This window comes from Pantherophis guttatus, chromosome 2 (genome assembly GCF_059756535.1).
Source record: "Pantherophis guttatus breed Tessera chromosome 2, ASM5975653v1, whole genome shotgun sequence".
Classification (NCBI taxonomy): domain Eukaryota; kingdom Metazoa; phylum Chordata; class Lepidosauria; order Squamata; family Colubridae; genus Pantherophis; species Pantherophis guttatus.
Window position 1 is genome coordinate 144,431,644 of NC_142064.1, and position 17,356 is coordinate 144,448,999.

The following is a 17,356-nucleotide window of genomic DNA, read 5'->3' on the forward strand; positions in this document are numbered from 1 at the left end:
CCCACAGGCCGGATCCAGCCCGCAGGCCTTGAGTTTGACACCCCTGCCATAATGCATCCAAAGTAGGATAATTTAAACCTTTGTTTGTGCCTCCAACGAGAGAGAGGGAGAGGGAGAGAGAGAGGTTATAAATATATATTTTGTGCAAATACTTTCACAATCATTCTGAAAATTAAATATTTCTATCTCCAGCAGAATTGTCTTTAAAAACAAAATGATAAACTAATGCTGAAATCCTGCCTACCTAGCAGTTCGAAAGCATGCAAATGCAAGTAGATAAATAGGTACCACTGTGGTGGGAAGGTAACAGCATTCTGTGCATCTTTGGCGTATAGCCAAGCTGGCCACATGACCACGAAAATTGTCTTTGGACAATGCTGGCCCGGCCTCAGCCAAGAAACAGAGATGATCATTCATGCCCTAGTGTCAGACATGACTGATGGGGAAACCTTTATCTTTTAATACTGAAATATTAGCTTTTGACAAACATAGCAGTTTTCATAACTTTACAATGACATTTAGGAAGCTGAACCCTGCAGAAGAGCAGGCAGCCCTGGATCTGAGAATTAATCTCTGCCTGTCCTTCCCTATCATTACTCTCTTGAAAATTTCTGTGATCTTGGAAGTGTTGACATGTGATGGTGAAAAAGGGCCACAGGGTGTCAGTGTAAGGTAAAATAAAACAACATTGTTTCTGACTTCCAGCATTTGCTTAAAGGAACAGCCAGCTGCTACTGCTGGTAAATCTTGGGATTTTAATCTTTCCTCTCCCCAAAGAACTGAAGAGAGAAAATATGTTATTTTAAGCAACCTTGGGGATTGAGATATCTCAACAACATCAAGAGGGCCTTGTAATGTGATCTAGCATATTGCTGGTGTTAATTTAATGTGAAATTGCAGAACGGTTCTTGGCTGCACAGCCTCTCCGGCTCCAGGTGTCTCTGAAGCAGCCAATTAATTATACACATGGCTCCTTTTTCCCCCTTTTACCTCTTGGTGCATGTCGATCTCATTTAAGTGTGTGCTTTCTGCATTAACAATTCTCAAGGACTGGCAGTGAAACCCCTGGGAAGGAGCAAGACAGAGCATAGCATTAACTCTTGAAGGTGTTCAGTGAAGAAGCTTCTACTAAGAAGCCATTGTGGATAAAACTATTCGCCTTTCTTCTTCCATCTCAACTTTGTATGTCCTTTACTTCTCAAATATTTTTTGTATGTTCATATTTATTAAGAATTTCCATATAATAAAAGACAAAGCAAAAGAGTTTCATGAAAAGAAGAGCCAGGGGTGACATGATAGCAGTGTTCCAATAAGCGGTTGCCACAAAGAAGAGGGGGTCAACTTATTTTCCAAAGCACCAAGAGGCAGGACAAGAAGCAATGGATCAAGGAGAGAACCAACCTAGAACTAAAGAGAAGTTTCCTGACAGTCAGAACCATTAACCAGTGGAGTTTTTTTTAGGAAGAGACTGGACATCCATTTGTCTGAAGTAGTATAGGGTTTCCTGCCTGAGCAGAGGGTTGGACTAGAAGACCTCCAAGGTCCCTTCCAATTCTGCTATTCTGCTAAATACATAAAAGAACAGAAAAACATAAAAGTGCAATTGAACAAGAAAACTAAAGTTAACAGTTCATACATATGTTCTTTTCTATTGGATTGCTTTATATTACACAGAAATGCTCACTCTATACTTATTTCAGGAGAGAACTGGTATTTTTATTCATGGTCCAAATAAAAATTGCATTTGGAGTCAAGTTTTTGTTTTAGAGATAGAAAAAAGGTGTCAATTGGTCAGTCTTCAAAAACTACCAGTCCTTTGTGGAATAAATTTAATGGATTAATTTCAAGTTATGTCATCATGATGCCCTTCATCTCTTCTCACAATGCTCTTAAAGCAAAGCATGGAAAAGACACCGAACTCAGCCTTACAGTGGTGAGTATTCAGATTCTTTGATTATGTCTTAGAGCCCCCAATAGATAAATTCCTCATATCTTCTTCACTCTAGACAAGAAAAAAACACAAACCAATTATATGTTCACCAGGCACAAAGTTTATAGATTATATAATAATTAGTTACCTATGAATTGTCTTGTGTTTTGGCCAAATCACAAGACTTGCACAAAGATTTCTAAGCTTCAGCATTATATCTTAATTCACACTGGATTATCACACTGATCTCTACCCAGCATAGATCCAGTCCTTGACTGATATAATAGCAATAGCATTTAGATTTATATGCCACTCCATAGCTCTTTACAGCACTCTCTGGGCAGTTTACAATGTCAGCATATTGCCTCCAACAATCTGGGTCCTCATTTTACCAACCTCAGAAGGATGGAAGGCTGAGTCAACCTTGAGCTGTTCAGAATTGGATTGCTGGCTGTGGGCAGTGAGTTAGCCTGCAATCCTGTATTCTCAGCATTGTGCCACCATGGCTCTTAAGCTAAGGCTAAGATGTTATTATAATGTAGAATAAGCAGGATGTAAATCTTTGATTTAAACCACTTAGGGGACTGGAGGTTAAAGAATGGCTGAATGAAGAATGGCTGCTGGAATTGGGTATGTCTAGTTTAATAAAAGAAGCACTAGGAGTGACATGATAGCAGTGTTCCGATATCTCAGGGGCTGCCACAAAGAAGAGGGAGTCAAGCTATTTTCCAAAGCACCTGAAGGCAGGACAAGAAGCAGTGGGTGGAAACTAATCAAGGAGAAAAGCAACCTAGAACTAAGGAGAAATTTCCTGAAAGTTAGAACAATTAATCAGTGGAACAACTTGCCTCCAGAAGTTGTGAATTCTCCAACACTGGAAGTTTTTAAGAAGAGATTGGACAACCATTTGTCTGAAATGGCATAGGGTTGTGATGGCATGCAGAGGTGGCATGCAGAGCCCTCTCTTTGGGCACACGCACGGTTGCCTCCACTCAGACAGCTAGTCGTCGGGTTTTCCGAGGCCTACATGTGCGCCGGCCAGCTGGTCATCGGGTTTCTGGCGCTCTGGTGTGCACGCCTTCCAGTTTGGGTACTCTGTGCCTAAAAGGTTTGCCATCACTGGTATAGGGTTTCCTGCCTGTGAAGGGGGTTAGACTAGAAGATCTCCAAGGTCCCTTCTAATTCTGTTATTCTGTTATTCTGATAGCCTTTACTCTGGATATTTATTAATGATTAATTTCTTAATTGTTTTACCCTTGGCTAAAGTTGTAATGAGTTCATCTATATCGCTAAACACTTACGGAGAACTTTTACATATGCATATGTGTCCATGAACATATGTTCTGCATCTTTTTATAACTGGGTATTGCTTATTTTTATTTGATTTTTGCATTCAGTTAATAGAAGCAAAAAGTTAAAATCAAAACATAGTTTACACCATGATGGACGATTCACAAATCACACACATACGCATTATTCTAAACCATGATCTGGTTTGGTTGTTTTTGATTTATTGTGATAAACGAAGCCTTTTATTTTAACTAGAACTGAGGGTATGTTATCCTATTAAATCTCTGCCTTATTGCAGATGGAGATGGGAAACAGCGTCATGTTATTATTTTTAATTTTAGAAGGGATAAAAAGTTGTGAGCAACATTGAAAGTTTCTGAGGAAAAATTCCCTATCAACAGTATATTTTGTTTTCTATTAAGTTTCTAAAAATATTTCTATTTTTATTGCTACTGCATCAGTTTAAAATATGACCCTTGATGTAGAAAGTTATAAATATTGATTTAATTAAAAAATAATAATAAACCATACTGGTAGCCTGACCACTCTTTTGCATATTCCACTGTGTTCCAATGAACTGACATTTTCAAACAGAAAATTCTTCCTAATGCCCACTTTTAAGATGGTGTGAAAGAGAAAACTTTTCAGCATTGCTTTAAAGAAACAATCCTCTCCCTTTACATTTTATGCATTTCTTTTCTGTGAAAGGATAAATCAAAGGAGGGGAGGACATAGCACTCAGTATGTGACGGAGTCTACATTAGCAAAGCCTTCAGATGTCAGGAATGCTGGAGAAATTGTCTATTGAATTTGCAGGGCTTTTGTCAAAATAAAAACAGATGGCCTGAAGACTTTGTTGTGGCGACATAGACAGAAACAGTAAGTGCATGTATTTCCAGATGTGTGGCATTCATATCTTGCATCTGAAGTCAAAATTCCCCACTTCCTTCCTATTCCTGCAGTGCATCATGAAAAGAAACAGCTCAGCGTATGCTTCTAATCACCAGGAACGAAGATGTTGGCTTTTATGTCCTACTGGCCAGCATTACTAATCCTGAACCTGAGAAATTCAGCAAGGCAATAATTGGAAGTCAATGCCAGATCCCATTGCAGAAGTTTAAAATTAAAGGCGAAACCTAGAATAGGTCAAGAATTCCTGCTGAGTTTGGACTGAACAGTGCACCCCTTCCAACGTCATATTAGACTTTGATTTATATCCCATATTTTCTTCAGATTCAAGGCAGTTTCCATGGGAAAGCCCCTTCATGTTATCCCCATATTAAGAAATGTGTAAGGTAGCTTGGGCTGAGAGAGAGAGAGTAGTCCAGTGGCTTCTGTGCAAACCACAAGGACAGCAAAATGCTGACAGGTGTAGCAATGTTACCATGCAAATGTTGTCTCTATATACCTGAGCCACAATATCTGCTTCAAGGATGTCAGTCATGACATTTCCAGGAAGATGTTAGTTTAGTTTAGTTTATTTGATTTGTATACCGCCCTACTCCCGAAGGACTCAGGGCGGTGAACAGCCAAACAATAAAATACATAGATACAAAAAATTTAAAAACCAAATAAAATCAAATTAAATCATTTTGGCCCAGACAGATTAAAATACCCCAATAATTTAAAAACAGATTAAAATTTACATATTTAAAAAGGGAAGAGATTAGGCCAAGCTCGCCTGATGGAATAGGAAGGTCTTCACAGCGCGGCGGAAGGTGTGCAGATCCGGGATCCTCCGTATTTCCGGGGGGAGCTCATTCCAGATGGTAGGTGCCCCCACAGAGAAAGCTCTCCCCCTAGGGGCCGCCAGTCAACACTGTTTGGCTGACGGCACCTGGAGGAGTCCCTCTCTATGAGAGCGTACTGGCCGGTGGGAGGCTATTGGTGGTAGTAGGCGGTCCCGTAGATAACCAGGTCCTAAGCCATGTTTCATGCTTGTGTCATAATTTGCCCCTGCATCTCCCAAAGTCAACTGTGGACTGCATCCCCTCTGCCCCAATGCCTGTACATATTATTACTTTTTTCTAAGCGAAGAATTTTGCATTTGTCTCTATTAAATTGCTAATCTATGCAGGTCATTTTCTTTTTTCTTTTCATTTTCTACAACCCCATCCAGTTCTGTGTTATCCTCAAAATGAATAAAAATTATTCCACCCCTTTATTTAAATCTTTAATAAAAACACGGAAGAGTACTGAGCCCAATGGCATTCCAGTCTACAGTATATTTCACTTGTCTGATGAGGAGGCATTGATAAGCACTCTAAATATGGTTTTCAAGTCAGCTCTGGATTGACCTAATAGGCATGCAGGTCAGCCCACACTTAATATATATATTAGGTTCAAGTCATTCCCATATTCTATTAAAGACCTTACCCAATCAAAAAGTAAAATAAAATTAATGGAATAAGATTCTTTTTATGAATCCAGGCAGACCTCTAGTAAATATTATAATATGCTCAAAGTGTTTTTAGATGGGTCACTTTATTATGTGCTCTAGAATCTTCCTTTATATTGATATCAAGATCCACAGAAAAATGAAGGAATCCAGAACTGCACAGATTTCAGTAAGGTATATTTAACACTGCTCTGAAATAAATACAGAATTTTGGAAACTGTAAGAGGAATTTCTCATCCTTCTTTATAGTGAATTAAGGTGATTATTTCTTACAATGATTTTTAAATGCTTCTTCCTTGGTTCTTGATAGTGGTCTACATTGATAAGATAAACCATGGGTTGACTTGTTCTCTGTCAACCTTGCCTTAATTTTTTATACCTGGTCTTCTTCCTTCCATTTTTTTCTCGGCTTCCCCACAAAACTGTCAGGTCTAAAGTTGTGAGGTGAGGAGCTAGCAAGGTTGGAATCAAAGTTCCTGGGCCCAGACAAGGCTATTATCCAGATATGGTTTCCAGCTGCTTTCGTTATCAAGGCTAAAAAAACAAAACAAAAAACAAAAATAAATAGCAAGAAGCTCATTACCACATAAAGGTGGAAAAAAGAGACACAAGCTTACTGTCTCTAAGTGTGTATATATACATACACACACACACACCCTATAGTAATTGCTTTTTGACACTTTAAAAAATCATTCCTGTGCACTTTGATCTTCATCATGTATACCCTCAGCAATTATTCACATTATGAGCATGTAGTCATTCCTTGCTCCCAGCTACCTCCAATGAATACAAAAATACAGGGATGATTGAATAGTATTTCGCATTTTCAACATTTTTTTCACTTGATGCAATGAATATACAACATGTGTTTGGTTATGGACATGTGATGCAACACCCAGATAAATACGGCATCCTTCACTTAACCCTCCAGGGAAAGATTGAAGGCAAACGAGGTCCAGGCAGAAGAAGAACATCATGGCTTCAAACCCTAAGGGACTGGTTTAGACAAAACTCAGCAGCACTTTTTCATGAGGCTGTTGACAAAAATAGGATTGCCAATGTCAATATGGCAGTATGGTATATGGTACAAGAAGAAGAAGGATATGGTACAAGAAGAAGTTTGGTTATTAAGCCATTAGGTTTCAATAGCACTTCATTTGGTTAAGTCAGAAATCACCGTAGTTTGGCATCCTTAGAGAGCAACTCTAATCGTTTGAAGTTACTCAAGTTGGAGCCTTCTCTGGTGGCTTTCTGTGTCCTTCCAGGAACGTCAAGATATATGATATTTTATCTTGTATGACCCCAGGTCAGGATGGCCCTGGAGTTTCCCTCAGAAGTGGTCATCGGAGTCATTTCAATCAGCAGTGAACATGCTGCCCTTTATTTATGTTTGCAAGACCTATTTAAAAATGAGGTCGGATCACTCTGTCAATAGATTGGACACATATTTTCTGTTCTGACTCTAATCTGACTGCCCCTATTAAATGCACCCTGTTCGCCATTCATCTCTGCCATCTTTGCACCCTTCACTCCAAATCCCGGCAACTTGAAAGCATCTTAGCTAGGATTTCCAAGAAATCCCCCAGTGGACAATTACCCTGCATGGCAAAAGAGTAATGTGCCACCTGGTTGGGACTAATTTAAATGGAAATTGCCTGCCTTCGTCTGACAGTCAGCTGAATTATATGCTGAATTTGAACAGCCACATGCTAAGAGGCAATGCCTCCCCCTTTCTAGTATATAACATGTTTGCATAAGCATAATCAGCCTGCTCAAGCTTTAGGTTCAGGAATAATTTTCATCTGCATGGCTAGACAAAGGCAGGCATCCAAACACATATTTGCAAATTCTTTTTGCGTTGAAGGAAAAAACATGAATTAGGTCTTTCAGTGGAACCAGGATGGAACCCTGAGTGATCCTGCAAGCTATAGACCTTTATACTGTATATTGTTCCCAGTCATCATATGATTTGTTTAGAACAGGGGTCCTCAAACTTGGCAGGTTTAAGACTTGTGGACTTCAACTCCCAGAATTCTCCAGCCAGCTGGCTGGAGAATTCTGGGAGTTGAAGTCTACAAGTCTTAAAGCCGCCAAGTTTGAAGACCTCAGGTTTAGAATAATATGAAGTATGAACCCAGCCAGGGGTTGTTTGTAAACTAAGGTTTACAGCTTAATGTAATGTATTGTGGGCCCCTGACAATTATGGATCATTAAGTCAACCATGATTACAGAAATCATGGCTTAACTCAAAATGTGAACCCATTTGGTTACATATTTTTGCAGGTAGAGATCTGTTTTCTATGATTGAAGATGGAGTATCCAGTATTTGGCAGGAGAGATGTGTGTTTTAGCATTCATTTCTCAAAAGTAAAAGTATCAAGTGATTATAGTCTAGGAGAAAAACTGTGGGAAATACCATATTTTTCCGTGTATAAGACACATCTACCTTTTTTGGTGAGGAAAAGAAGAAAAAGAAATCTCCCTCTGCCTCTGAGCAATTTTGCCTCCTTGCAGCAAACAGGAAACAGCCTGCTTTACTTTCATTTTCGTTTTTAGCATAGCTTGATTAGCACAAGGAAAAAAAATTGCTCCAGCAATTGCTGCAATTTACCTTGCAGCAAGCAGCAGAGCCCTGCGCAAAACAGCTGAGAGCAAATCAGCTGAGAGTGGGGAGGCTGATCTAATCAGCTTGTGCTAATTAGGCTGTGCTGAAGCTGAAAGGAGCTGTTTTTTCTTGCCGTTTGCTTGCAAGGAGGTATCTAATGCGAGGCAGAGGCCAAAGGGTGGGGGCCAGTGGGTGGGCAGAGCTACATTTGGTGTATAAGACGTACCTAAATTTTCATCCCCTTTTAGGGGGGGGAAAGGTGTGTTTTATACTCCGAAAAATATGGTAGATACAACAGCATTCTATAAAAGTCAAAAGCCATGCTGGCTGGGTAGTAGGAACTGAAGTCCAGTATTGGAAGAACAGGTTGGAGACAGCTATATGATATCTCCTCTTGGCTTTTCTTGTACCAATAGCATCAATTAAGCAGATTTTGTTTGTCCTTCAAAGTGGGTAGTTAGATACATATAACTGTTTTCCCTTTTCCTGCCATTTTTTTTTCTAATCATACCTGAGGAATTTTCACAACACACTGGGTCTTCAAGAGGCTTGGCCACTTGTTCCAAAATTCAGGCTTCCAGTTCCTGAAGGAGATGATGATGGTGTTGATGACACTATCAGTGATATATCAATTTTTATCTCTCTCTCTCTCTTTCTCTCTCTGTTTAAAAGACACCTTGAAGGACTCTCTGTTTTTCCAGATTTGGCTATTAGTCCCTTGACTCTGCCCTAGAAAACATTTAAAAACTTCCAGTTATGCAGGATAATGATGTTAGAATTTTAATAGTAGCAAAGTGACTGCATCTTTTATGAACCACTTGGTGGCTCCTGTGTTAAAGGGGAAAATTTTCCCAGCTGACAGGTAAAACCATGCACAAATCAAGACCCTGCAGGAGGAAGATGGGGAAGATGGAATAGATTGACGCGATGCTGGCAACTTTTTGCTATCACTGGGCTAGCACTTTATATGGTGGAAAAACCTTGGGAGTTCTATTCCTACTGGAAGAAGATGGAAAGGAAGAGATCTCTGAATGTTATTATCCCAGACAGAAAAATATTTGAGAGCAGCCAAAGAGCTGGTGAAGCAGCAAGTGGAATCAGCAGGCGTTGCCTCCAGAAACCCCAGCAGAAAGTTGTCCGTTCATGGACAGAATCTTTTACTCAGAGGATAGATGCAATCTCAGTCTGTTACGCAAACTAGAATTCTATCCACACGTAACTAGAGAAAAAAATCTTCTTTGAACTCAGTGAGACTTAAGTGTGGGGAAAGTGTACATAGGAACATACTGTTATATAATTAAAACCTGACGTTATAGATTGGTATATTTGGACTCAATTCTGAACAAAATTAAAAACTATTGGTCATATCTACCTCCCCCCCCCCCCCCCCAGTTCATAACAGTTGGAAAAGTTAGATGGAAACAGGTTTCTCCACTGTCAACATTTGAAAGAGGAAGTGCTGCATTGTTTTGTACACTCCAAAACAACTTCTGCCCTCTCGGACACCTCATCTAAATGGAACGGAGAGAGTTTTTGCAATTTCACTACCCTGATGGGGTGAGGTGACTGATGGCATAATGAAAAACTAATAGGAGAAAATTGTTTTTGAAAACAATTGCAAGAGAGTGCTCTTAGGGGGTCTCAAGTGACCCTGTGGACAGTTGCTGAGATAACACTGTGAAATTTCAATTAAAAATTAAAATGATTTGACCTTCATTTAATGGAGTTGCAGAAATTCTGCACAGAACAAAGAAAACTATGTCAGAAAAATACTTCCCATTTGATGCAAGTTGATACAAGAGGCTCCTGAAAATAACTCCTGTACAGTATATATACTGGTGGTAGAATTAGAAACTGGTCGTGAGGTTGTCATTTGCCTTAGGTTCTTTTATATAGAAAAATTGATAATCAGCATCAAGTAAAATGTGCAAGGATTCTTCCTCATTCATTTAGTTTATTTTTATTTATTAATTAAGGTTGACAGGGAGCAAATTAATTTATTTATCAAATTTATTTGCTGCCACCTTGTGGTTCAGGTGACGTCTGCATTCTTTAGTCCTAGAGTTACCTGAAAAGTTGACTGGCAAAAAAAAAAAAATTGTGTTTCCCAGGTAGCTGAAATATTTTTTTTCCTGTCTTAATGATGTGCCGGTGGGTAGGAGTTTTCCTTACAGGCGTAATTCTGAGTGGCGATTGTGGATTTCCTGGGTTTTGTTTCCCGTCCCATTAATGTCATCTACTTCTAGGGAAAAGAATCATCAATTACCCTCCTTAACGTGGGGCAGGGTTTCAAAAATTTTTACTACTGGTTCTGTGGGCGTGTCTTGGTGGGCGTGGCATGGCTTGGTGGGGGTGGCTTGGTGGGCATAGCAAGGGAAGGATACTGTAAAATCTCCATTCCCTCCCCAATCCAGGGGAAGGTGACTGCAAATTCCCCATTTCCTGACGATCAGCTGGGACTCGGGAGGCAGAGAATAGATGGGGGTAGGGCCAGTCAGCATTTTTACTACTGGTTCTCCGAACAACTCAAAATTTTCGCTACCGGTTCTCCAGAACTGGTCAGAACCTGCTGAAACCCATCTCTGACAGGGATGGACAAATGCAGATTGGTAAATTTTAATCCCCCCCCCCCTCTCTCTCTCGTGTAAAGAGGGGGAAAGAATGAAAAAGGCACTGACTTCCAACTCTCTTTAGCACAGTAGAAGATAACAACACTACAACCACAACTTTTAACTTTTACAAACAGTATATACTGGCCATTTCTGTAGCAACAAACCTATCTAATTAGCAAAAACAAAATCAAAGTTTCATTTTTTTCCATGGCAAGCACAAAATCTGGAAGCAATTTCCAAATAGAAACAAAGTTAAATATATTCCTTTCTTTGCTTAAAAGAATCAATTTGATCACCCCTGCTTCTCCTTGCTGTGGGGAATAATATGTGCTTCTGTTTACTCATTAATCTTTATCATAATTTATATTAAAAGAATTCCCTATATTATTTCAATTTTTTTAACCCTAAGCGGAGAGAAAAAAAAACCTTCTCTCTTGTGGTTTATTATGCTGTATGGTGGATCACTAAAATATTAGAGGATCATTTTGCACCCAGATACAGAGGAAGCAACCAGGGAATGAACACACACATGCACGAGTACACACATACAAACACACATGATTACAGGATGGGAGAATCTCTATAGCAGCTTCAAGTAAAACCTCAGTATCATCGTATCATATGCCATAAGTACTGGTATGAGATTTTAAAAAGATATTTAATCAATTCCTGGAGGGTCCCTGATTTCCTTCCCCTGAATCATAGGCAATCTATCGTGGATACCATATCATCGTCTACTGTATGATGCAGAATTCTGGACTGGATGGGGTTATCATCTCGAACCATCAGATCTCTTAAAAGCTGTTCTATAACAGGTGGTCCTTGACCTATGACTACAATTGAGCCCAAATTTTCAGGTTGCAAAATAGAATTAGAAGGCTTTATATATATATATCTCTGGAACTCCATCATATTTATCCAACAACGAATCTGGAGAGCAGAGCAGCCTAATGCTGCAGCTGGTACTTAGTGAATTAGCCCATTGTTCTGTCATTTGGCTCACTGCTGGGTCAAATGGTTAATCTGGAAAGCCACATGGTTCTGAAGCTTAGCCACTCGGTCCTCCATGCTGGAACAAGGTGTTCAGCAGTAAATGGCATACCCAGTTCTGTTGTTAGGATTCTGGATCTACAAGCTCAAAGCAAGGTGACCTGCCATGAAGGGATCTCTATGGATGTGATAAAAAAAAATCAAGGTGATGGCCATGACCATGTGATTGAAGGTCCACCTATTTTGTTTTATGTATATAATGTGTGCAATCCACAGGAAAACCAGGTGGAATATCAGTTGCTCTGTGGTGGCTGCTATCTTGACTTTTTGGCCTTCTCTGTCTCATGTACTGAAATCATTGAGTGTCTGGAGTTACTGTCATGCTGTTGTTCCAAAGGGACAGCAGCACAATTGCTGTCCTTTCAAATAGATTTGATCTCACTGAGTTCAGGGCTGTCAAACTCGCGGCCAGCAGGCCAGATGCATCATGCACTGGCCACGCCCATGCCTTTTTTTAGCGAAAGGGAAAAATGTCCCGATAAGTCACATGATGCCACAGTGACAACACTCCTGTGCGAGCTGCACTGGCTCCCAGTGGTCTTCCGGGTGCGCTTCAAGGTGTTGGTTATCACCTTTAAAGCGCTCCATGGCATAGGGCCTAGCTATCTTCGAGACCGCCTACTGCCACCGACGACCTCCCATCGACCCGTGCGCTCCCACAGAGAGGGCCTCCTCGGGGTGCCATCAGCCAAACAATGCAGGCTGGTGACCCCCAGGGGGAGGGCCTTCTCTGTGGGGGCACCTACCCTCTGGAATCAGCTGCCCCCTGAGATAAGGAGAATCCATGACCTCAGTGCCTTCCGCCGTGCCCTTAAAACCTTCTTTTTCCAACAAGCCGGGCTGGCCTAATTCCTTTTTAAGTGTTTTTAATTGTTTTGTTTATTGTTTTAATTAATGGGGCCAAATTTATATATATATATTTTTAACTGTATTTTAATATTTGTATTTGATGTTTTTATTTGGCTGTTCACCGCCCTGAGTCCCCAGGGAGAAGGGCGGTATACAAATTCAAAAATAAAATAAATAAAATAAAATAAACACAAGTTTGACACCCCTGGTTTAGATAGTTTCTAGACAGGGGTGGGTTCTAATTTTTTTTACTACCGGTTCTGTGGGTGTGGCTTATTTTGTGAGCGTGGCCTAATGGTCATGAGATAATTATTTATGATTGCACTGATCTACTCTTGTATTTTTGCAGGCACTGGTCTACCCATTTATTTTTGCAGGCACTGATCTACCCATTTATTTTTGCAGGCACCGGGCTACTCATTTGTTTTCTTTTAACACTGATCAGCGGTAGGGTGGCCCTTTGAAGCCCCACGGCAAGAGTTTAAACAGTTTTTTTCCCTCTAGCCATCAGCTGGGACTCCTGAGGCAGCAATAGATTGGGGGTGGGGCCAAATAAAAGATAAGATTAATGCGGGGGGTGGGGGTGTGTGGGGGTGGGGGGGCAGAACCGGTTCGGTGACATCATATCGTCACTGCTACTGGCTCGGCGGAACCGGGTAGGACCCACCACTGTTTCTAGATGACATCACATATAGGAATCCAAAGGAGCTGACTGAGAAACAATGACTACATGCCTAGGACTGTCCATTTAAAGTATCCAGTTTTCGTAGGCGGGGGGGGGAACAGCTTGGGAAAGCCTCTCTTGGTGTATTTATATATGAAAGAGAGTTTATAATACTGATGTAGTGGATCACAGGCATTTAACAAGCACAGAAGTGTAAAATGGAAAACACAACTGTGCAATCCTATTTCACAAGCATATTCCTTTTGGTCCCCTAGCCTGATGTGCTATCTGGGAAGTTCGTTGCCGGTGTAAGGAAGCAAACATCTGGCCCCACTTCAACAAAGCAGGGAATGAACCTGAGACCTTCTGCTTACAAACTTGTGCTCTGCTGCCAAGTTGTGGCCCCTCCAATAAGTGACTTATTAAATGCTCCATTATGCATTGATTTTTTTTACCACTGCAAAATGTAAGACATTGCTAATTTTTTCTCATATTTGTGCAATAATGGATTAAAGCTGATTCTGGCATTCATATTTGTGCACTGGTCATTTCCAAGAGGAAGAATGCAAGGATTGATTGCAAAATTCTTTTTTTTTTTTTACACCATAATAACTTTGAATAGTCACTAAATTAGGCAGTCGGTAAGCAAGGACTACCCGTATACATATTAAATTTGCAAATGCAAAGCCAAACAACCCAATATAGTTGTTTATGTTGTTTGGCCATATATTGTCTTTGTGACCTGATAGAGGTCGTTGTACCAGGTTTGTTTGTCTTTCACTGCTTCTTTGAAAACTAGTAATATTTAATCCCTTCGTCTTCTGCTGGATTCTTTTTTCATTATCTTTGATTCTTTCCCAAGTATCAGGATTTTCTCTGATAATTCTCATCTCTGCACTTTACAATTTCAGCTTTAGGAGTACAAAATCTAAATAGGCAGCACTTTTTATAACCTGCAGAACTGGCAGTTTTCCCTTCAAAATATGCTCATAATTGGAATACAGATTGTCTTCGACTTACAGTCAAATTTGGGACTGAAGCGTCCGTTGTTAAGCAATGTCATTAAATGAGTCAGCACTTGACTGCTGATTTTATTGACTTTTAATAAACTAATCATGCAGTTCTTAAGCAAATCCAGCTTCCCCCAATGACTTTGCACGTCGGAAGATGGCTGGGAAGGTTGCAGATGATAATCATGTCACCTCAGGAGGCTGCAACTGTCATAATAAATACATGACAGCTGAATCTCAATCACAGTTGTTAAGTGAGTCACTGCAGTTGTTCCTAACATGCTGTTAACTGAATCTGGCTTCCCCATTGACTTTGCTTGTCAGAAGGTCGCCGAAGGGGATTAGGTGACCCCGGGACACTGCAACCGTCATAAATATGAGTCAGTTGACAAACTTCTGAATTTTGATCACATGACCATGGAGATGCTGCAACGGTCATAAGTGTGAAAAACGGTCATAAGTCACTTTTCCAGTGCCATTGTAATTTCAATCGGTCACTAAATGAAGTCGAGGACTAGCTGTATTCCTAAATCTATCTATTGCCACCATGCTCACCAAGCCACGCTTATTACCTCTTTTCTTATTTTTCCATTTCTCCTTCAGCTTCTTACTTCTTTGGCTGAAATTCTTGAGCTGATCAGGATTCACGTCAGGCACGCATCTCTTCTGTGGAGCTGCCAAATGTCATAGCAGTTCCCACCCTTTTCTTCTGCATCCCTGTTCCAGGGTGGCTGCCACTGATCTTGCTGCAGCTGCTGCAGAGGGAGGATAAGGGAAAAAAAGGGGAGGGGGACCCTTTAGTAGCCTTTCTCTCCCCCCCCTCAATCCATGCAGCAAAAAAAGGACCATTAACAAGCCCAGCGGATGGTTTGGCACTGCTGCCTTTCATGAGAAGTTAGCAGCCACCATTGTGAGCCTATCCAGCTTCTGAACATAGAAAAGAAAGTGATCACTCGGGTGACTTGAGCAGATGGTTGGGTGTTTTTGTTTTTTTTTTATAAGAAGAAAAAGCAAGGCAGCCCTTTCCTGTTTTTGAAAACATCTGAATGGAACTGAGCAGCCTTGGCAGTTGTCTTCTTCTCCTCCTCCTCCTCCTCCTCCTCCTCCTCCTCCTCCTCCTCCTCCTCCTCCTCCTCCTCCTCCTCCTCCTCCTCCTCCTCCTCCTCCTCCTCCTCCTTTTCCTTCTCCTTTTCCTTCTTCTTCTTCTTCTTTTGTGTTAGCCAGCTACAGGGAAACTGTGTATCATATGGAATCTGACTTGCCTGCAGGATTTTCCTCTTTTTGAGAAGCCAATTATCCTGGAGCAGTTTTATTGATTGTTCTGGGACAGTAGGGGATTCTCCAGATTCCAGAACTATTGGCTGCTTATTAGAGACCAATTAGATGCTAATTCCAAACTAACTCTGCCTACAGCCCGTGGAATCTGCTGAACAGGCTTTCCACATAATGCCAAGATCTGGGTTGTCACCTCTTCTGGAGGGAAATCCATTTCCTGCTTCCTCCAGCTGAGCTGGTCTAGTAGAGGCTGACCTAGGAAGAATGAGGATTCTTAGGAAAAGGAAACAAATCCAATTCCCTTTTGTTTAATGTGCTGTCTGCACAGTAAATCAAGCCACCATATGCACTGATGATGCTGCCTAGTTGGGTGATAAAATCTCTGACCAATCTCAGAGAGCACCAAGGACCTTACAGAATGTACCCTGAGCTATAAATACTCTCTTCTATTAAAGCCACCATAATTTGGCAGTGTTATGCCTTTCTCAGGGATCAGCAATGAGGACAGCAAAAGCTTATTTTGACTTAAAGAGGAGTGCTTATGCTTTAATAATACTTTATAGATCTAATAAGTTTATCTTTCACAAGAGATTCTAATGTTAATGTAGGTTTTAACTTTTGGGGTTTTTTTTGCTTCTTTACAACCTACACAGTTTTCATCCTAAAACTTTGAGCTTCTGGTCTAAGAGCATCTTCAGTCATTCTGATGGCCTCAAAACATTTCATGATCAACTTTTACTAATCTCCCATCTGTCTCTGCAATGATTAGGAGTCAATCCCAGTTCAATGGCATCTAACTGACTAACCAGACCCATCTGTTAATTTTATTAGAGTTTCCTTATAAGTTTTTTTTTTAATCTGAAGAGTGATTCATCCAGCAATTAAAACTCTGGGGTTTTTTTAGTAAGAAAAAACATACTGCATTGTGAATGATAGTAGTGGTATTTTATCACTAGGAAGTCCGTGATCATTTTACCTTTCAATTTCTGACCTTTAGAAAGCCAAGATACTTTTTAATAATTCTTAAGGGGCAGTTGCAATGAGAACAGCATAAATAAGATGGATATGTCAATGTAACTCGTATAGAAGGACTATAATTGTTTTTGACTACAGTTCATTGCCTCTTGTAATAGCACTAGTTTCACATTCATGCACTAAAGATCGAGCAAAAGCTGACCGCATTTAGATGCTATCTTTCCACTGCAGTATTTATTTATTTTTAGATCTGGCCTTCCTTCCACAGTGGACCTCAAGCTGTTATTTAGTGGGGTCCCAGAAGGCATGTATGGCTATTGGCAAGTCTCAGCTTTGCAAAAGCGATTCTTGTTCTGCTCTACAGCCTTCAACAATTGGCTGCCATCCAAGTCTGGGATAATGGGAAAGTTCTCAAAGACTAGCCTTCAACTCTAATAAATACATAAATAAAAACAACACCCTCAAGAATCAAATGAGAACATTGTTTATTATGCATCTTTGAGGACGTAGGTAAATTCTTCTACCCATGAAGTCAGCCATCATTTAATCTATTTTCTTATCCATGAAAATGTTTGGATAGTAAGTCCTTAAGGAGCACACCGTCACAAGGTTTAACTGCATCCACAGTTCAGAATAGACACATGAGAAATGGCTTTGCTTGATTTCTCTTTTAAATGGTACTAAGTCCTCAGAATTTT

The 17,356-nt window shown here is 40.4% G+C and overlaps 1 protein-coding gene and 1 long non-coding RNA gene across 2 annotated transcripts in view; one reads left to right on the top strand and one right to left on the bottom strand.

The window, feature by feature from the left end:
- Positions 1-17,356, top strand: part of RAB11FIP4 (RAB11 family interacting protein 4) — a 213,422-nt gene that overhangs the window by 95,940 nt on the left and 100,126 nt on the right. The window lies entirely within an intron of this gene.
- LOC117662836 (uncharacterized) lies at positions 1,626-15,166 on the bottom strand. Its single transcript, XR_009621757.2, has 4 exons — positions 14,981-15,166; positions 8,735-8,952; positions 5,998-6,152; positions 1,626-2,002 (listed from the first exon to the last, which is right to left on the bottom strand). It is a non-coding gene; the product is annotated as an uncharacterized LOC117662836 (long non-coding RNA).